This window comes from Panthera uncia, chromosome D2 (genome assembly GCF_023721935.1).
Source record: "Panthera uncia isolate 11264 chromosome D2, Puncia_PCG_1.0, whole genome shotgun sequence".
Classification (NCBI taxonomy): Eukaryota; Metazoa; Chordata; class Mammalia; order Carnivora; family Felidae; genus Panthera; species Panthera uncia.
Genome location: NC_064818.1, coordinates 53,124,985 through 53,147,640, shown reverse-complemented (window position 1 = coordinate 53,147,640; position 22,656 = coordinate 53,124,985). Strand labels below are relative to the sequence as shown.

At 38.4% G+C, this 22,656-nt stretch overlaps 1 protein-coding gene across 1 annotated transcript in view; it reads right to left on the bottom strand.

Annotated features, from left to right (window-relative positions):
• Positions 1 to 22,656, bottom strand: part of ENTPD1 (ectonucleoside triphosphate diphosphohydrolase 1) — a 133,359-nt gene that overhangs the window by 110,518 nt on the left and 185 nt on the right. Inside the window, exon 2 of the mRNA XM_049645492.1 lies at positions 21,656 to 21,707. The gene's annotated coding sequence lies outside the window, so the exon portion shown is untranslated. The remainder of the gene's footprint in view (positions 1 to 21,655; positions 21,708 to 22,656) is intronic.

The window sequence follows — 22,656 nt, the reverse complement described above, 5'->3', positions numbered from 1 at the left end:
TGTTACACATGATTTCTTGGTCAAACAGAATTCATTGTATCTACATCCAGCAAAGCAAAGTTAACTCTGGCTGTGTGCCAAGACATGGAACTAGCCTTGTTATGTAGCCTCAGTGTGATAGTTGTAGTATTCAAATCTTTCCATCCATGACACACAATATTCCCATTGGTCTAAAAGTAGAAAAGCCTCTAAGTTGATTCTCCACTGGCTCAAAAAGTTTCCAATAAGTGCCTCTAGGGAGAAGTCAGAAACTCTGGGACCAGGGCAGGGCAGGAAGGAGTAAGCGACAGCTGGTTCAAGAATGTGAAAAAAATAATAATAAAAGGAGGGAAAATACTTATACTTCTCCAGAGTGCCCCCTTATATGGGGACACTGCCAGACAAATGAAAGTAGCTCTGAGATTGAGAAAAAATTGGAGTTAAGAAAAATGTACCACACTTCACCAACCCTAAGTGTTCAGGGTTGTACTTGCTAACGAATCAAAGATTCCCAAGGGCATAAGTCTCTGTCTTTGAATTTCTGAACATTACTGGTCCTAAGAAGAAGGGGAAATTTTTAAAGAACACATAGCCTCTAGAATTTTATGCTCAAGACCTTAGCAGCATGGCTCACACACCCAGTTTTTGAAGACAATAATAGCCCACAATACCAGGCCAGTCTATAGCAGGAAGCTTGCATGTTGCCTCCGCCTTTGCAGAGATCAGCCAGGGGTGACAAGCCCTGGAGACAAAGCCAAAGTCAGGCAAAGTCCTGCTCTCCTTTACATTAGGCCCCTCATCCACTGAGGGCCAGCAGAGCCTGGATGAATAGGAGAGCAAGAAAAGATAATAGTTTTCAGACTTAGCCTCGGTGGTTCTCGCAGTTCATCCTTCAAGATCTAGTTCAAACCTTAAATCTTTAGTCTTCCAGCTAAGCCTCTCTCCTCCAAATTCTGAGAGCATAATTCTCTTCTCACAAGTGCCAAGTTACTTGGTACTTGCTCAATGCCGTGCATTGCCGGCTTCTTTTCATGTGTAATATATCTCATGTATATAACCCAGAGTTGACTTCAAATTCTTGAGTCTGACTCCAAATTCTTTTTCTCTCCTCCTCATCCATATCCTTTCATATCCCATGGCACCTAGTCTAGTAGTTTGCATATGTGCTTAATATATAGCTGATTTTGAGTGGCTATTCCAATCTCTCTCAAATTGCCATTAAAAAATTAAATATAAATCAGATCCTCTTCACATCTTACCCTTCTGGGTAGCCACTCAAAACACCCAAGAAGTCATTATGATTATGTCCAGCCTACTTAAGGTGAGAAGAACCCTGGCTGTCACCAACTGGGTTATGCATTTCCCTGCCCAAACCAGCCTTTCACGACTCTGGTGACACAGGACTCCTTGGTTCCCAGACAAATGACTGCTGTATCCGGTTTTGGTGCAGGAAGATGATGTTATCTTAGCCTCCAGACAGTGACCTCTGGTCTGATCACGTCAAATGAACTCAACCCTGGATGCTCAGTCCCAGCACCCACCCCTGCCTGTGCCCTTGGTTTGCTTCCTCTCCCCTATCTCATTCATATCTGAAATTTCCCCCATCTTGAGAAAGGATGGCATGTATTCTTACCTGACCCCTTAGCATTTAGAAACCTAGGCACAGGAATTGCCAGAAAACATTCTAATCAGTAGATCATCATGTTCACAGAGTGAGTGAGTGAGTCCAGGGCCTAATGCAAAACAGCACCTTGCCTTTTCGTGTGAGGCTGCTGATCAATCAGTTCATGTGCAATTTACTCCAGTGAGCATCATTCATGTATTCATTTACTCAACAAATATTTAGTGAACACCTACACTGTGTCAGGGACTATCATGGCATCAGCGGTCTCCTGCTCTCTGTGGTCTCCTTCATTTTCACTCCCTTCCCTTTCCACCTATCCTGGAGGTCCCAGGCACTAGTTAATGAGTTACATCAGGTGTATTCCTCTTACAAGGAAGCAGTAGGATTAGGTAGTGGTAGTAGTAGTAGGATTCCAACCTCCAGATACCTCAGCGCCTTCTCCTGCCAGTATGACCATCTTTCATATTTATAGATCTCCTGTTGTTTACTGCTTCACCAAAAATCTCCCTCTATATATCAGCCTGATGTGGGCCAGAAAAGAGGTGGGCTAGAAGGTCAGAAAATGCCACCTTGGAAATATTATCACAATTTTTAAAATGAAATAAATATGAAAGGACAGGGGAAGGGATTGAGAGGACAGGATAGCAAAGGGAGTTTCAAAGAATTCAGCAAAAAGAGGGCTATTCTGCAGACATTGCAAGTTGAAGCAAAAGTCAATTTCATGTCTGTTCAATTCAAGTAAATGCAAAGTAAAATAAAAACTCCTTAGAATGAATTTTAGGATTGTGTAAATAATCTAAACATTGGAAAAATTTTTTATTTTTATTTTCTAATAACTGTCACTTCCCCAGAGAAGTTGTTCCTGATTTCCCAATCTAAGTCCCTCAGTTACACCCTTGCAGACCACTCAATTTTCTCTTCATAGCATTTATTCAATTTGCAAAGATTTACTTATGAGATTGTTGCTGAATGTCTCCCTCCCACCCCTGACTACACAAGTTCCAAGAGGGCAGAAACCATTTCTGTTTTGTTCTCTACTGAACATGTAGGCCTTACACAGAACTTGCACGTGAAAGAAGACCAGTAAATATTTGTTGAAGGAAAGAATCAAAATTCTGTTGCCTAGTTCTCTCCCTTAGACCATTCTGCAGACTTAGAGGTTTACCACTTTATCTCAGTAGTGTGCAGTGGCTTAGTTCAAACTCCGTACACTCGAGCAGAGGATATATGTACAAAGCTGTACATTTTAGCATTGTGTTTAGTGTCTAAAACAAAACAAAACAAAGTCAGGAAACTACCTGAATGACTGACTCAATTATATTCATGAGGGGAGCAGGAGAGCTAGAGTTTACACTTTGCATTTATCAGTGATTAGCCAAGGCTAGTGGCTGAGGTGTAAATTTTTACATGCTTCTGGGCTCCTATGAACACAAGCAAAGTATGTTCCAGCAACCTGAGGGCTGCCCACAAGGCAACCCAGGTGCAGGCTGTGGGGAGGGTGATTACACCAGGAGCCAGCGCACACGGAAACAGTAAAGAGATCTGAGGACCTGTGGATGCAACCCTGACAAATCCACTATAGGGAGTCTTAGGATTAGCATAATATCATTGCAAAAATCTATATAGGCACATCATGCATGAACATAAAGAAAGACATGGAAGGATCCTCCTTCTAGGGGAAGAGAGAGTAGAAATGGGTGGAGGAGTGGGAAAGGAGTTTACTGACTTTTCTTTATACATTTTTATATTATTTGCACTAAATATTAAACATTTTCATAAAAACTTTCAGGGAACAAGTTAGCTAGAACCCTTTAACAGGTGTGCCATTCCCAAGTAAAACTCCTCAGCCCATGAATTGGTCACACAATCTCTTCCCACTCTGAAAGTTTTCTTATCTAGTCCAAAGTATGTGACAACCCCCCATTTTTAAATTCATTGTTTGACATATAATGGGAAATCTTCCACATTAAAAAAAAAGAGTTTAGGTTTGCTGAATTATAATCTTTAAAAGTCAAATGGGAGTCTAGAATTAAATTAAAATTCACCTGAAATTGCTAGTAAAACTGGACAGCCACATGTAAAAGAGTGAAACTCAGCCACTATCTTATACCATACACAAAAATTAACTCAACTTGGATGAAAAACTTGAATATAAGACTTGAAACCATAAAACTCCTAGAAGAAAACATAGGCAATAAGCTCCTTGACATTGGCCTTGGTGATGATTTTTTGAATGTGCCACCAAAAGCAAAGGCAACAAAAACAAAAATAAACAAGCGGCACACCATCAAACCAAAAATCTTCTGTGCAGTAAAGGAAACCATCAATGAAATGAAAAGGCAACCTACCAAATAAGAGAAAATATTTGCAAATCACATATCTGATAAGGCACTAATATCCAAAATATATAAAGAACTCATACAACTCAATAGCAAAAAAAAAAAAAAAGAAGAAGAAGAAGAAGAAAAAAAACCCAATGTGATTTTAAAATGCAAAAGATCTGAAGAGACATTTTTCCAAAGAAGATATAGAAATGGACAACATGTACATGAAAAATGCATCTTTTAATCACCAGGGAAATGCAAATCAAAATCACAGTGCGACATCACCTCATGCCTGTTAGAATGGCTACCATCAAAAACATAAGAAATGGCCAGTGTTGGAAAAGGTGTGGAGAAAAGGGAACCCTTGTTCACGCTGTTGGTAGGAATGTAAATTGGTACAGCCACTATGGAAAACAGTATGGAAATTACTCAAGAAATTAAAAACCGAACTACTGGGGTGCCTGGGTGGCTCAGTCAGTTAAACGTCTGACTCTTGATTTTGGTTCGGGTCATGATCTCCTAGTTTGTGAGTTCAGGCCCTGTGTCAGGGTCTGTCAGTGCAGAGTCTGCTCTAGATTCTCTCTCTCCCTCTCTCTCTGCCCCTCCCCTGCTCGCTCTCTCTCTCTCTCTCGCTCTCAAAATAAATAAAAAAAAAAACCATTAAAAAAATAAACCTACCATATGATCCAGCAATTCCACTTCTATCTGAAGAAAATGAAAAGGATACCCTCAAAAGGATATCTGTACCCCCATGTTCATTGCAGCACCATTTACAATAGCCTTGATATGGAAGCAGCTTAAGTATCTCCATCAGTGGATGAATGGATAAAGAAGATGTGCATACACACACACACACACACACACACACACACACAATGGAATATTATTCAGCCATAAAAGAGAATTATATCTTGCCATTTGTAACAAACAACATGGATGAACCTCGAGGGCATTACGTGGAGTGAAATAAGGTAGACAGCAAAACACAAATACTGTATGACCTCCTGTGTATATGGAACCTAAAACAAAACCAAGAACAAACCCATAGATACAGAGAACAGACTGGTGGTTGCCAGAGGTGGGGGGTGGGAGGTAGGAGATAAGTGAAAAGATAAAAAGAAAAAAGATGCAAATACCTATGGTAAAAAATAAAAATTATTTAATTAAATAAAATAAAATGTACAAATAAAATTCACCTGCGTAAAGTACTGTTACAAATAACTCATCTGAGTTGGCAAGCAGATGGCAAGATACCTTCCACACAACACTAGGCATGCTCGTGCACAATGACAAACAGCAAAACTTACAGTTCTGCCTGGAAACAGACAGATTTCTTTTGACATTGATTGCAAGACACATTCTGAATTTCAAAACATTACAAATCTGTTTTTATCAAGTGTTTTAGAATCAAGGATACACAGACTATATATAGAAAATGTCTCTAAGCCTACCCACTCGACTGTTCGCCATAATTTCTTGAGGAAAAACAGAAATTGCATTAGAGGTCTCTGCTCTGAAGCCTCTGGAATGACAAAGAGAAAGCTGCCGCTTAAGAAAGGTGTCTGTGGGAGGAGGAGATGGGGGAGCAAAGGGATGTGCACTCTCTGTGCCATAATGCCTTGCAAACTAAACAGTTTTTTTCTGCCTCTATAATCTAGAAGATGGGTAACATGGATTTTACAGAATATGATGCATATTCTCAAATGATACATAATGATTAGGGGAAAGTAGATGGAATTACCAGAAAATACTTCATCAATACTTGACTAACACATAAATTTTTACCACATGTACAATTATTTGTTACTACACTTTGTGTTAAGAAATGGAGCAAGCTAGAACAGAATCAGTGAGGAAAATAATTATACCCCCTCCTCTATTTAACTGCACTAGCCTGGAAAAAAAATCAAAACTGTGAAAACGAGACTGCAGTGGGGTGCCTGAATGATTCACTTGGTTAAGCGTCTGACTCTTGGTTTTGGCTCAGGTCATAATCTTACCCTTGGTGGGTTTGAGCCCCGCGTCAGGCTCTGCACTGACAGTGCAGCACCTGCTTGGGATTCTCTCTCTCCCTCTCTCTCTCTGCTTCCTGCATATGCTCTCTCTCTCTCAAAATGAATAAATAAACTTTAAAAAAAAAGAGAGAGAGAGAGACTGCAGTCCTCACAAACAGCTAAAAATATGCCATGATTTATTGTAACTATGCTATAATGCTTGGCCTCCTGTGGAACCCTTGTCATATTCTACTTTTTGTCTTGCGTATGCACGGAACAGATTCAATCTTAAGCCATGACATTTAGGTATCCAAACATTTTTCTTATCTTTATTTTCTTTATATAAATTTAAGTCCAATATTAGCACCCTCTGAGCTGGCAAGAAAGCCCATCACAATCATTACTAAGGTCCCCTTACCTTCCTGGTTTATACCAGAATTTGACAGAAGTGCATGCATCAGAAAATGGGGGAGGGTGGGGCACCTGGGTGGCTCAGTTAGTTAAGCATCTGACTCTTGATTTCAGCTCAGGTCATGATCTCATGGCTCGTGGGATCAAGCCCTTAGTCGGGCTCTGTGGTGACAGCGTGGGGCCTACTTGGGATTCTCTCTCTCTGCCTGTGCCCCATTCTTCTCTCTGTCTCTCTCTCTCTCCCTCCCTCTCTCTCTCCCAATAAATAAATAAACTTTTAAAAAAATGAAAAGAAAATGGTGGAAGGACTTCTAATCTCTCACCTACCTTAACCTCTTGTTATTCTCACTGCCCAACCTTGAAATGTGACAGGCTACCTGTTCCAATGTTAACCATGAGTGGGGTAGGGCTGAAAAGGGGCTGTGCCTCAGCTAGAAGCCCTGGTACTTAGAGTGGAGCCTCCCTAAGGTGCCATAAGGCGACCCTTTCTGAGGTCTTAACAACCAGGACACAACCATGGAATAAGCAAGGGCCCCTACTACCCATGGCCCACCAACCTCCATCCTCTTCCCAGTGCTCCAGAGTTTCTGTTCTTTCCTAGCCCTCAAGGGTACCCCTTTATTTCTTCCCCATTACCCTGTGTTTCAGAGCACCTTGTGTAATTTCAACAAGCCAGGGTAGGACTGGGCACCCACAATAATTAACATCTTAAAGTATTCTACCACTTATACTGGTGATGATTTCTTCCCACCCCAAATTTCCCTTCAGTCTTCACCCCACCCTCCATTGCTAGACTTGGAGTTCTGGAGGGCAGGGACTATTTATTACTCATTTCATTCCTCTAAAATATGTAACATGGGGATTTTCCCCCATGTTCTCAAGAAATCAAATCCCTCCAAATTTTTATTGATGTGTAAAAAAAACTTATTTTGCTACAATTGAGAATAAATACTGTCACAGCAATGCCTGACATGTGAAACTAAGTACATGAGGCTGCTGGGTGTGGGAGCAGCTTTGCTGTAACTAAGAGTATTAGGTTAGCACTTCATCAGATTGGCACTGCAGAGACTTTGAAAGAACTCTGCCTCCAAGAAGAAGAGCCAGAGCAGAACCAGATCTTCTCAAACAGCAATCATCCTGAAGAGCAACCTATAGATAACCCTGATGCTTTAATTGACATTATGGTGGTAGCCATTGCATTGTAATCATTGCTGGCCTGATTAGTGTTGTTTTAAATCTTTAATTATCTCACAGTCTGTCTCAAAAATTTTTTGAAGTTGAAGTGTGCCTCTGTGGCAGACGGGTAAGATGTTCCCTCTTCTTATTATAATTTTCTTCCTAACTAAAACAATATCTATTGTTTAGCCACCCAGCATAAAGATTACAGTGCCCAGTCTGATTTGCAGTTGTGTGTACATAGAGTGGTGAATCACCTTGGGGCTAGCAACAATGGGTATCCATGACTAAATCTGGTCTGAAGGTCAAGGAGAGGAAGGAAGAGGTTCTTGGAACCCACAGAGTAAGCTGTGGCTGTAGGAGACGGCTGCCTGACAAGAACCATGTCTTCTATATTGGGTTAAAGTCACCCTGAAGCTGACCTTGTAGCTAAGATTCCACCACAAGTAGTTTATTTAGGAGGCAATCCCAGGAGGTACTGGAAGGAGATGGGCAAGTGAGACAGGACAGGGAAGGAGGCCAATACCAGGTGAATGGATTAGTAGATCACCACTGAGTGCAATTGGGGCTCAGTCTTGATAGGAACCCCTGGGAGATGGTAAAGACCACAGCCCAGAGTTTTCCTAACTAGGGGAGAGGAGGCTGCAATGTTTATTCACCAATTCCCACATATCATTGGTTAAGAGTTGCTCCCTGGGGTATCAGCTGTCCAGCACCACTGAACTGCACTGGGCTGTACATGGGCTGTGCATGCTTCCATGGCCAGAAAAAGGTCTCAGGCAGAAAGTGGCAGGTGTTTACACAGGAAATAGCCACCACCATGTATAAAGAGTGGTGAGGACTGAGGGTACATGGGTGGGGGCCCCACAGGGTCGGCTACACCTTCAGTTAAAAAGGATAGCTAATGCCAATCTGGCTCAGCAGGGAAAGAAGCTGAGGAATAAATACCCAACCTTGTTCTCCCCACCCTCCCATCTCCTGCTGAACCTAACCAGAAGCCCAGGGATGCAGTTCACTCTCAGGACACAGAGCAGGGTGGAGGAGAACAGCAGATCTGTAGAGCCAAGAGTGCCCAGCACATCTGCCTTCCACTGTTTCCAAATTCCTATATTTAAAAGCACGTTTGACTTTAAAATATTACACTATGTGACTATAAAAGCACTGTCTGACTATAAACATAATGTGATACATTTGTATATTTATTAAAACCAAAGAAAAGACCTTGTGACTGGAAAGGACCTTGGTAAACTTATCTGTGAGTTCAAGCAGCAGAAATGAGTTCAAGCACTACCTAACTGAGAAGAGATTTAAGTTCTAGTTTTGGCTCTAATAATTAGGAACGATGCCCCTTTGAACAAGTCACTTAGTTCAGGCTGTTTCCTTGTTAAGGCATCAATCTAATGAAGTTATTGTAAAAATTCAAAGAATGTGAAATGCTCTGTAATTACAAATGTGAGGTGTTAGGGGCACGTGGGTGGCTCAGCTGGTTAGATGTCCGACTTCAGCTCACGTCATAATCTCACGGTTTGTGAGTTCAAGCCCCACATTGGGCTCTGTGCTCACAGCTCAGAGCCTGGATCCTGCTTCGGAATCTGTGTCTCCCTCTCTCTCTCTCTCTCTGTCCCTCTCCCCCTCACACTCTGTCTGTCTCTCTTTCTCAAAAATAAACAAACATTTAAAAAAATAAAGAAAATAAAACAAATGTGAAGTGTTAGTATACCCTCCCTGTTCCAGACAGATGACAAGCAACGTCCACACTCAGGAAGGAAAGGCCACTATTGTGTTACACTGTGTTTTTTTTCTACTAGGAACACATTCACACAAATATCTATCACCATCATTTTTTTAAATGAAACAGGGCATAAATAACTAACAGTGTTTTCATACAATTATTTTCTTACCACTAATCTCTCACCAAAAAAACTACATTCAATTAATTGCATATCAGTATCTAACAGTCATTTCTTTTCAGTAGTTATTTCCTTTTATTTTTGACAGTGTGCTTTACTCTTTTAACCACTTCCTGTTTTATCTTTATGTGATTCAACATTTCTGATGATCCAGTAATTATGCCCAAGATCACAATTCTTTGTCCTTTCTCTTTTCACTTCCCTTGTAACGTAGAAAATAGGCCTAATGACAAAATACCATTCGATTATAGTAAGGAGTGCTAGGCAGAACATCTTCTTTTTTTTTTTTTTAAATATAATTTATTGTCAAGTTGGCTAACATACAGTGTATACAGTGTGCTCTTGGTTTTGGGAGTAGATACCCGTGATTCATCACTTACGTACAACACCCAGTGCTCATCCCAACAAGTGCCCTCCTCAATGCCCATCACCCATTCTCTCCTCTCCTCCGAGCCCTGCTCCAATCAACCCTCAGTTTGTTGTCTGTATTTAAGAGTCTCTTATGGTTTGCCTCCCTCCCTCTGTTTGTAACTATTTTTCCCCTCCCCCATGACTTTTTCTGTTAAGTTTAGACAGAACATCTTCTATGTGAAATCATCAAATCCAAGAAATTAATGAATTAATGAAATCATAATTATTGTTCCTAAATGGGGATTTCAGAGTTTCTGCCTTGTTACAAATCAGGAATTAAGATATCACCAACCCAGAAAAAATCTTGAAACAAAAGACAATATTTCCTTTAGGGCTATCAAACTTTCCTGCCTTAAGATCCCAAACAGTGTAACAGTGTAGTCCCTCATTTGGCTGGCTTAAAGTTGTCAACAAAAGGAACTTTAAGGGAGAAGAGATGGGATTTTTTTGTTTGTTTGTTTGTTTGTTTGTTTGTTTTTAATGTACCACTACTGGGAAAACAAGCATTTGTCAGCTGTTACGCACAGGAAGAAGGCAGAGGAAGATGGAGACAAATGTTTCATTAAGAAAACAAAAAGAAGATATTTCATAAGAGTTAACATAAAGGTGTCATTCTTACTGTTGGCTCTATTGTTTTAAGTCTTCGTGTGGGTGGGAGCCAGAAGATTTAAAAGTAGAGGGAAGGAAAAGGTTTTGCCCTTTTCCTTAAAGCAAGTCAACTCTTTTTAATTAGGCTTCTGGCTGTTATCTCTTTGCTTCACACCAGGAACATTGTAATACCCCATTATCACACCATCTTGAGAAAATAGATGTTGCCCTCCTGAACTTTGGTAAGAAGCCTAACAGCTCAGGACTCACTACTCAAGGAAAGAAGTTTTTGCATAGATCAACCTCCCAGTAAGGCTAAAGGAACTAATTTTTAAAACTCTCTAGAATATGACAAGCCATTTTCCATGTAGGTAATTTTCATTGTCCATATTTGTGTTTATCTGAAATATTAATTGGTAGGAACTCCTATTTAAGATGCTAGAATATCTAATATGTGTTTAAAGAGAGAGAAAGAGAGAGAGAAAGAGAAATACTGGGAAAGAATTGAGAATTCAAATAAAATTAAATATATTCAGTGGTTAGATAGCCTTAATAAGCTACTATTTTTATATTCCTAAACTTGTTAAAGATTGCTCCAGTTTGTAATACCTAAACAAAAACTTACATTAGCATTAAAAAAAATTGGGGGGGGGGATGGGATGAATACTCAAATAATCTAATTTACACAGAATGTTTATGTGACTTCTCTGATATTTATACAACTGTCACTCCAAATATGGAAATTTTAAATTCATTTGGGTTTTGGCATCAGACTGCTAGGGGTAATCAAATAGATAGATAATGTTATTTTGATGTTAATTTTAGGGTGCTGCAGTCAATACAAAATGAACAAGAACAAACCTTTTAGAATCTCTGAAATAAAAAAAAAAAGAGAGAGTTTTATTCAAGTTAGGACAGCTGCTCAGGGAACACACTCGTCACAGGAAAGAAAGTGCTCAAGAGAATGAACAGTTTTTGCAGGGTTATGTCCTTTTTTACATCTTTTAAAATCTCAAAAGATTATAGATGCACATATAGGTGGGGATCACAAGTTTTAACATCAAGGAATGCAGCAGGTAGGAGTGTTGATCCATATCTTAAGGACAAGATGGTTTTCCTTTAGGCTACTCATTTACAAAGCAGGTGTATAATGTATGCTTGGTGGGCCATAAGTCAGGCTTTTGGTTTAAACAAAGTTTATGTACATTCAGACTGACTTAGAAAGAACTCTAAGATTGCTTCCCTTATAGATCAAGCCTTTAGAGTTTTTTCCTATGAGAGCCCCAGTCAAAATAAAAATATGTCTACTACCTGCCTGCTAATATCTTAGATTTCCTTAACTGTGAGTGGACAAGTTATTTTATTCCACAATTAGTTGTAAACAGCCATGAGAAAAGTAACAACAGATTCTAGGTTTAAAATAGAAGGAAATGCCTGTACTTAAATGAATTATAAATATTGATATGAATATAAATATTGATCTGACCGATAAATGGTGAGAGAGGGGTTAGAGAGATTACACTGTCCCCATAACACATTCTGAGTCCTTCTTATGGATGATTAACTAGTAAGGAAATCTTTCAACAAAGAAATGGGTATTAATTAAAATAAATCTTTATGAAGTATGAATTGCATACAGGTTATCCAGAGGAAATTCCTAGACAACTTGCAAATAGGAGGCAAAGATCTTGAGTCATCTCTAGACTGAATTCTTACTATAATTCTCAAATATAGAGAAGAAATTTCTAGAAAGTAAATTTAAGTGGAGGCCTCACCTTTTGGAGGTTGTCAAGGCTCATTGATTAAGAGTTTCTCTTGGTTAAATGAATCCTTTCTCCCTCAAATAAATAAGAAAATTCAATGTACCAAAACTATAACTCAAATCTAAAAGTCAGGAAACTTTGGGAGTACCAAGTGTGATCACATCACCAGATGTTGGAGCTCCACATTTTGTCCAAACAAATCCCACCATTTGACTGGACTCCTTGGACCAAGCACTCCAGGGAACAAACTGACATTCCATCAACTTTTGAACCTTAACATGGTCATAATTTACTGTGGAAACACTATCGAAGGAATATTATGTTCTTGAAAGCTTCCCAGATTATAAACTCTGAACTAGAGCTAGCAGTGAGAGTGACCAGACAGACAGACAAAATTTAAAAGTTCATGCTCCCAGAGAAGTGGCACCACCTTCAAACCCAGGCAAGGGGCCCCTGCCCTAGTCCTGCATCCTACAGGGACCCATAAACCAGAAACCCCAAATGATGAATTTAGTGAAAATTACATGGTCACTTCTGTCACTCAGGACCAGGGGCTCAGTGATGGCACTGGGCAACTCACAATGTTCTACATTTGCTGCTGTGCTTCACACAATTCAGGCTCCAGAAAAACACTCTGCCATATACCTTCTCCTGTGTCCATGAAAGAAAAGATGACCGTATCCAAATGAAGAATTGAAGACTGAGGCACTGCTGATATCAGAAATGGGCATTGTTGGGGCACCTGGATGGCTCAGTAGGTTAAGCATCTGACTTCCGCCCAGGTCATGATCTCACAATTTGTGGGTTTGAGCCCCACATCGGGTTCTGTGCTGACAGCTTGGAGCCTGGAGCCTGCTTCAGATTCTGTGTCTCCCTGTCTCTCTGACCCTCCTCCATTCATGCTCTCTCTCTCTCTCTCTCTCAAAAATGAATAAACTTATAAACATTTAAAAACAAAAGAAGAAATGGGCATTATTTCAGAGTGTGGGGAGGATTTGAGCTGGAAAATAATTAGGGAAAATAGATTATAATTCTTTCCTCTCAAATAGCATGACTGCAATACAGTTTTTGAATAATGAAATATTTGCCAGTAGAGCAAAGTGTTCATTTTCTCGAACTCTTCATATCCACCATTCATAATTTAGTACAGTTTTTATAACAGTTGTACAGGCAGCTGAAGAATTAAATATTATATAACATATATACTTGATAATTATACCCTAAATTTGTATGCATATAAGTCTAGATATAACATATATGAGACACAATACTTATTCTTCTCATTGACAACTACAATTATAAATAGTTTCAGGCTTACAGAAATATTTAGCAAGACTTAATTAACATTTTAAAAACTGACTTACAGTTACATTTACATTTAAATAAAACTTACATTTAAATAAAATTAAAATTTGATATTCATTATTATTTTTCGCCTTGCCTTTAAATTTAGCAAATAATTGTTTAATGTTTTTAAACTTTTTAATTAATTTATTTATTTTGAGAGAGAGAGAGTGTGCACAAGCAGGGGACAGGCAGACAGAGAGGGAGAGAAAGAGAACCCCAAACAGGTTCTTCATTGTCAGCGGGGAGCCCGATGCGGGGCTTGAACCCACAAACCATGAGATGATGACCTAAGTCAAAAACAAGAGTCAGACGCTTACTGACTGAGCCACCCAGGTGCCCCGCAAATAATATTTAATATATTAGAAGAAAAATAATTTTTTAAGACACCGAATTTAAAAAATTTTTACATTTTCTTAAATATATATGCTTTGTATAACAAGATATTTAAGTTTCATATCCTTTTTGTGGCAATTGTAAAAATTGGACTCAAAGTTTTTGACACACCTCCCATACAGAGTTAGGGGGTTCATATACCCTCTGGATGGGCTTATAACTGCTTCAACCAACAGAGTACAGTGAAAGGGACACTATATGGCTTTTGAGGTGAATTCGGACTAGGTTCTGCAGCTTCTGCCTTGCTCACCAGAACAGTCATTCCTCAAGCCCTGAGTCTCCATTTAAAAAGTCCAACTATCCTGGGGCTGCCATACCGGGAGGAAGTGTAAGCCATAAGAATAGACCACATGCATGGGGTGCCTGGGTGGCACAGCTAGTTAAGCGTCATGATCTCATGGTTCACGAATTCAAGTCCTGTGCCGGGGCTCTGTGCTGACAGCATGGAGCCTGCTTCAGATGCTGTGTCTCCCTCTCTCTTGGCCCTTCCCCGGCTCACGCTCTGTCTCTCCCTCAAAAAGTAATAAACATAAAAAAAAAAAATAGACCACATGCAGGCATTGCTGTTAATAGTCCCAACTAAGCCAAGCTTTCAAATATTCCCATCCCAAATACCAGACAAGTGAGTGAAGAAACCTACAGATGATTCTGCACCCCCGTCATGAAAGTCTCCCCCAACTATCTCAGTCATGCCAGCTCAGACTCCAGACATCATGAAGCAGAGAAAAGCCATTTCTGCTGTACCCTGTTCAAATTCCTGACCCAGAGAATCTATAACAATATAAAATAGTTGTAATTTTGTACCGTCCGATTTGGGGATGGTTTGTTACACACCGACAGATAACTTGAATGCTTTGAATAGAGTTACATTTTTTTAACTTATATCATTGGGAATGATTATTAATTAAACCAGTGATAGAAAATATAAAAGTAGAGAGAAGGAAAAACAATTTCAGAAACAAAAGAAGAAAGAGGGCCTTCTAGTTACAACAGCATGAAGGAGGTGGCAATTCCTTTCTATAATAAGTTATACCCGTACTTTAGAGAAGATAGATATATTTTACCATATTCCTGTCAGTAAGTACAACTAAAAACCCTGGACATTATATGTATATGAGGAAGAAAACTCTAAAAGGTGGAGGGAAGAAGGCAGACTGGCTAGGGACCTTGGGTCCCTAGAAATGACATAGTGGTGAACTCCCTGAGTTTTCTTTTTGCTTTATATATCCCAAATTTGGAGGAAGCTAGCTCTGACCCACCACCACGCCAGAAATAGCAAGCAATGCTGTTCCCTCACCCCCTCCAGTGTTAACGGAAGCCAAGTGAGGAACCAGATTTCTATTGTCATTTGTCAATAACGGGGCAGAGCCCCACTTCCACTGCCAGATCAGTGTCAGAGTGAACTAGCTAAAACAGAAGGTTTAAATAAGACAGTCTTATAAACACCCAAAATATCCAGGTTTGGGGGTGCCCGGGTGACTCCATCGGTTAAGCATCTAACTCTTGATTTTGGCTCAGGTCATGATCTCTCAGTTCATGAAATGAAGCCCCATGTTGGGCTCTGTGTTGACAGTGCAGAACCTGCTTGGGCTTCTCTCCCTCCCTCTCTCTCGGCGCCTCCCCTGCACATGCACTCTCTCCCTCTCCAGGTAAATAAATAAACATTAAAAAATGTCCAGGTTTTGACCAAAAATCATTCATCATGCCAATAACCAAAAAGACCACAAACTGAATGAAAAAAGATAATCAGTAGGTGCTAGAACAGAGATTTTAGTTTAATTCTAGTTTAAATGCTTGTTTAATTTCTAGTTTATTTTCAAATAGAAATTCTAGTTTAAATATTTACTAATATATTTAAAATAGTCACGTGAATTGGTCTTTGAGAGTTTCAATTAGTATGTAAGTATAGGTAAGCCACTAAAATATGTTATGATTTAAACACCTGGTGCCCTTTTTTGGTTTTTTTTGGAAGGCCATGCTAATTTTATTAACCTATACACTGTGTAGGGGCACCCGGGTGGCTAAGTTGGTTAAGTGGCCAACTTCAGCTCAGGTCATGATCTCACACTTTGTGAGTTCGAGCCCCATGTCGGGCTCTGTGCTGACAGCTCAGAGCCTGGAATCTGCTTCGGATTCTGGTCCCTCTCTCTCTCTGCCCCTCCCCTGCTTGTGCTCTCTGTCTCTCTGTCTCTCTCTCAAAAATAAATAAACATTTTATTAAAAACCTATACAATGTGTAAAGTATAAGTCTAGAATTTTAAATCACAAGCTTTTCTAGAAATCAATAAGAAAGTACAAATAAGCTATGTTAATCTGGACAGAAAAATTCAATAATCTTAAGGGACTTTATTTGCTCACAAAACTTTAAAGTTCAGAAGCAGGGCAGGTTTTTGGCCCAGTGGGATCTAGGGCCTCCAGAAAAATGACAACAGAACTTAGTCCTTGTTCATTACTGCTAGCCTCTGGTTTCTCCTCAGACTCTCTCCACGTGGTACAAATTCAGGCTTCCATAGTCCTTAGTTCATAGGATCTCTGCAGAGACTTCTTTCAACAGTCCCAGCACAAGTTCTGTTGAGAGTTCTTTTTAGCCTACCTTGAGTCACATGCCCGTTCTTTAATCACTGTGGCTAAGGAGCTGCAGGACTCTGGAAGGCCAGACCTGGTCACGTACTCATCATCTAAGCCACAGGAAATGGGTTCCTCACAATAAATAAGAATTGTTACCAGGGGATGGGGAAGGAGATGCTCAACAAAAAACAACATATATCCACACATAACCCAATGGAAAAGCTTTCACAGGTAAAGGATATGAAGAAACAATTAATGATAAAACTATATGGCCAATAAACATGAAAATAACTTCAACCTCACCATTAACCAGGGAAATGCAAAATAATTCTTTTATTCTTTTTTGCCCATCAGATAAAAGTTATCAAGTGTAGGTAAGGCTATATGGGAAAATGAGAACTTTCCATACATTTGGTGGAAGTAGTAAGTTATACAGACCTTTGGGAAGGCTATCAGAAAGCACATCCTTTGACCCAACAATCTACCTTATACAACTCCATCCAAAGAAATTCACACACATGCACACAAATATATGAAAAAGATATTTGCTTTGGCAACGTAATAGCAAGAGAAAAAATAAAGGAATAATTAAATAATGGGGTTTTTGTAGTATTGAATCCTATTCAACCATTAAAGAAATTTAAAGATCTCAGGATCTATTTTTGAGACAAAAAAAGAAAAGCAAGTTGTGGAACAGTACACATATATGATCCGATTTATTTAAAAATAGAATTTGTATTATATGTATATTCATATGGAGATGTCTGGAAGGGGACTACATGGATGTACACAAAACTGTGGGCAATGGGACATGACGGGATGCAATGGAGAAAAGTGTCACTCTTTACTCTTATACTTGTGGATCATTTAAGTTTTGTACAATGAGATGGTAGTATTTATACTTTCGTCATTAAAAAAAGAAAAAGAGGAAAATGCAAATCCCAACAAGAAATGCAAATGGCCAGTAAGCATATGAAAAGATGGTCCTCCTCATCAATAATCAAAGAAAAGAAAGATAAATTTTGTCTGAGTGACAAAATTATTAAGGATTCAGGGTTGGTGGGAGTGTAGGCAAGCAGGCACTCGACTGATGGGACTTACTAAATTAGTATCGTCTTTTTGGTGGTATTTCTCAAAATGTTAAGTCATGAGATCACGACCTTTTTCTTTTAATATGAAGAAAAAGATAGCATGTAATTCTGTTTCTTTAATGTAAAGAAAAAGATGGTTATCACAAATGAGTTTCATTTAGGAATGGTAATCAGTGTCTAATTAGCACAGTGCTTGCAATTAATACAAACAACTAAAGAAACGTTTTTTTTTTTAAAGATTTCAAAGTGAAAACATATTTCTTTCCTCTATAATGTTTGCATTGTTTATTAATCTCTTAGTAAGCAAGGAAATTAGTTCCTCCAGAGCTACCAAACTTTTACTTTCTATTAGAAATGTGGATACTATTTATTTGATTTACTTGGATCAATGCTGTGAACTGCTGTTCAAATTATAGTTATTTTAATCATGATTATTATAAAAATTAATAATGGTTAAAAAAAAGGATCCTGAGGAGAGGAAGTGGGAGGGGAGGAGACGGAATGTTTATGAAAGGACAATGGGAGGGATCCTTGTGCTGACGGAACTGCTCTGTGGTGTTGGAAACATGAGACCACATGCGTAATAAAATTGCGACACACATATAGGCTTAAAAGTAAAACTGGGAAAAAGTGAAGATGAGCGGATTATACCAATACTAATATTCTGATGATGTGTACTATAATCTTGCAAGGTGTTACCTTTAGAGAGTACACAGGATCTCTCTGTATTATGTCCTACAACTTCATGTGAATCTACACTTTTCCCAAAATTAAAGTACAAATTGATGAAAATGATTCAACACATGTTCATAGCTAATATTTTTAAAGGGAACAAATTTAGAATCTTGCCTTTTTGCTTTCTTAATGATGTCTTTTCATTAAGAGAAGTTCTCAATTTTAATAAGATACAATTTAATCAATCTTTTTCTTTATGATCAGTTATTTTTTTGTCCAGTTTAATATTTGTCTACCCTATGATCATGAGAATATTCTTCAGTGTTACCTTTTATTAACTTTATTGTTAACTGTCTACAGTCTATGTGAAATTAATGTTTGGGTATGTATAGCTAGTTAAGATACACTGTTGTCTTATGACTATCCAATTGACCCAATACAACATATTGACATGATCACCCTTTCCTCACTGCACTATAGTACCATTTTTGTCACAGATCAAGTGACCACATATGTGTAGGTCCGTTTCTGGACTCCATTCTTTTCCATTGGTCTATTTGTCTATCTTATAGCCAAAGCTATGCCATTTTGTTCTAAACATTATTTATCTTAATAATAAGAGGTAATACATAGTAGGAGTAGGCCTTCCAACTTTGTTCTTCAAAATTCTCTTGTCTATTCTTGGCCTTTTGCAATTATACATGACATTTGAAATCAGCCAGTCAATTCCTACCCAAAAAAGGCTTGGATTTTTACTGGGACTGAAATGAATCTACACATCAATTTGGGAAGAACTGACAAGTTTGCATTAGTAAGTCTTCCTAGCCATCAATTTGGTATAGCTCTCCTTTAATTCCTCTCAGAAATAGTATAGTTTGATATGCAGAGATCTTGCACTATTTTAGATTTATTCCTAAGTATTTAATTTTGTTATTATAAACTCTATCATCTAAAAATTTTAGATGATATTTGTAATATAGGAATACAATTGAGTTTTATATATTGACCTTGTGTTTATCTTTTTCCTTGCTCTTAATTTATTCCTGCATCTGTGCTTCCATCTGGGATCATTTTTCCTTTAGCCTGAACAATTCCCTTTAGCAATTTTTTGTGTGGGTTTGTTGGTGGAGATCTTTCTCAATGTTTGTTTTCTAAACACATTTTTATCTTAACTTCATGTCTGAAGGATATTTTGCTGGGTATAGAATACTAGGTTAGCTCCTTCTAAGACATTATTTAACTTTTTATAGCTTTCCACATTTCTGTAAAAAGTGACGTGTGTCTTATTATTCTCTTTTGAAGGTAATGTGTCTTTTAATGCATATTATTTATAGATTTTCTCTTTGCATTCTGCCTCAAGGATTTGTGGAGGAATGTTGCATGTGCAGCTTGACAAGGTGAGCTAGTATCAGTCTCTAAGATGTGAGGCCTCCCTCTTCCTCCCAGATATCAAAAGCCATCACAGCTTTTCAGCAAAAGTACCTACATAGACTGTCCCTGTTCCCTTTAGGAACAAGTCCTTTTGCCATCCACTGCATGTATGAGTGGGAGTAAGGTTGAGAGGCTGCCCCACCTGTCTCTTCTATAGCCGTACCTCAATCAATAACTCACACATTGTTCAAGGACCCTACTGATACCAATAGTTTTTTTTTCTCTGTACACAGAATATCCCCAAAAGCCATCTGCATTTCTGCATTAAGCCTATGTTACGCAACTTTTGTCTGTCTACCTTCAGTCCAATCCCATCTGTTTCCTATTTTTTCAAGGATTCTCACAATGTCTGGTCCATTGATAGCACTCCTTCATGTTTTTCAATGTCAAAGTATGTGCATGGATACACATGAGTTTGTGAACCCATGTAACTTGTTTGTAATTCTTAGACTTGGGAAAGAAGGGAGGAGTTGGGAGAGGCAAGAACTTGCTCTCAGTTGGCCATCTTGATTCAATCTCAGCTAAATTTTTAAGCACATATTGAACTCTTAATACCAAACACAGACAGCTGCTAGTATCATATGATCTAATGTGGAAATCTTTGGTTCTGAAGTGATGTCATATTAAGCTATTTCAATTTAGCATGGTCTCCATGCTAAAACTGGCATCTGCATGACACGTGTGAATAAATTTCATTTTCCTTCATGAAAATTACCTTTTAGATATTAATACTAGATCTCAAAAGAATTGAGAGTTCTGTATTACAGATTCCTACTAACATATAACAGTAACAACACAAATAATATTTTTGCTCAACTATAACAAAAAACAGTATTTTTAAAAAATAGCTATTTTAAAAACTTTGTTAAGTGCTAAAATTAAAAATAAGAAAGAGCAACTTAGATCCTGAGGTGAAAAAAAAAAAAAAGAAAGATCCTGAGATGTTATTTCTCTGTACTCCACCCTAAAATTACTCAATCAACAGACTCTTCTGCCAATAATAATAAATTCAGGAATAATTTATCACTGATTTACCATTGATGTTACAGTGTAAATTCCAAATTTGTAAATCTAAAATAATCTCCAATTGGTTGTACAATAGAAATTTTATATAAACACATGCAATCCCAAAATAATATAAACTCTAAATATTCAGAGCTAAATCTAAAGAGTTCAGCAAAACACTCTTTTAAAAAATATTTAGGAGTACCTGGGTGGCTCAGTCAGTTAAGCGTCCGACTTCAGCTCAGGTCATGATCTCATGGTTCGTGGGTTCGAGCTACACATCAGGCTGTCTGCTGTCAGCACAGAGCCTGCTTCGGATCCTCTGTCTCCCTCTCACTGGTCCTCCCCAGCTTGCATTCTCTCTCTCCCTCTCTCAAAAATAAATAAACCTTAGGGGCGCTAGGGTGCCTCAGTCGGTTAAGTGTCCCACTTTAGCTCAGGTCACGATCTCACAGTTGATGGGTTCAAGCCCCACATCAGGCTCTGTGCTGACAGCTCAGAGCCTGGAGTCTGCTTCGGATTCTGTGTGTCTCTCCCTCTTGCTGCCCCTCCCCTGCTCATGTTCTGTCTTTCTCTCTCTCTCTAAAATAAATAAACATTAAAAAAAAGAAAAGAAAAATATTTAATGCACATCTAACATGTCCTAGGTGCCATTCTAGGCCTGGGATACATCAGTGAACAAAAGAGACAAAACTCCCTGGTTTGTGTTTATGTTCTAGTAAATACATATAATTTGAATAATCTAAACTTTGCCCTTTCATCCAGAAATTACTAATAAGGTAGATAAATGCTTTATGCCCAAACACAAATATGCATGTTTCTTCTAGCAGTCCATCACACAATCACATGAAAATATATTTGACTTACAGCTATAAAATAAATAAGTCACAGAGATGAAAAGTACAGCATAGGGTATATCAGTAATATCGTAATGTTGTTGGGTGACAGATGGTGATTACACTTACCATTGTGAGCACAGGATAATGTATAGAATTGTTGAATTAATATGTGGTACACCTGAAACCAATGTAACATTTATGTTAACCACACTTCAATAAAAACTAAGTAAATAACTAAATAAAAATACATTTGAGAACATTTGTACCACAGACACACATTTAGCTACTGACTTCAAAACAGTAGAATATCAATACCTTGTCAGAGAATGTGAGAAAGGTCAGGGATCCTAAAATTTATCTGCCTATGTTTTTCACCTGGAAAAGGAGGTAGTGGCTAGAGGTTAGGTAAGTATACCAGATTTTAAGTAACTCCTACCAGATCTCAGTTTCTACCTCCAAAATAAGCAACTGAAATAATACAGATGTCAGACCTGTGCAGACTGAGGAAAACATTGGGTCTTAGCTGGAGCAAGATTTTGATCATCCAGAGTTGCACTGTCCAAATGGTAGCTGCTAATCACATGTAGTTACTTAACTTTGAATTAATGAAAATTTTAAAATTCAGCTCCTAAGTCAAAGTAGCCACATATAGCCTGAATATATATAGCCACATATATAGCACTGAACATGCAGATAGAGAAGATTTCCAACATTGCAGAACGTTCTATCAGATGGGGTTTCAGAGAATGAGAAGAAAACACTGCCACTCCTGGGAAAGACCAAAACTTTCCCAAGAGGGCTACAAAAAGTGGCGACTATAATAGCAAAAACTAATTTTTCTTCTCTCTCCTTTGGCTATTTCCATCCCTGCTTCTTCTAGAAAATCTGTCTCTCCTTTCCTTACTCTTTCTCTCCCTCGCTTCTCACATTTTTTCCCACCCCATTTCTCACCCCCTTCTTCATTTTTTCTAATAACAGCTACACAGTCCACAGGTAACGATTACAACATTTATTGAGGTTTAACTTTTTTAATATTTCTCAATGTTAAAATTTAAGAAGCCGAATCTTTCTGTTTCCAAAAAATACAATATTTAGAGGTGACTTTTTTTTAAGGTATATATGAACTT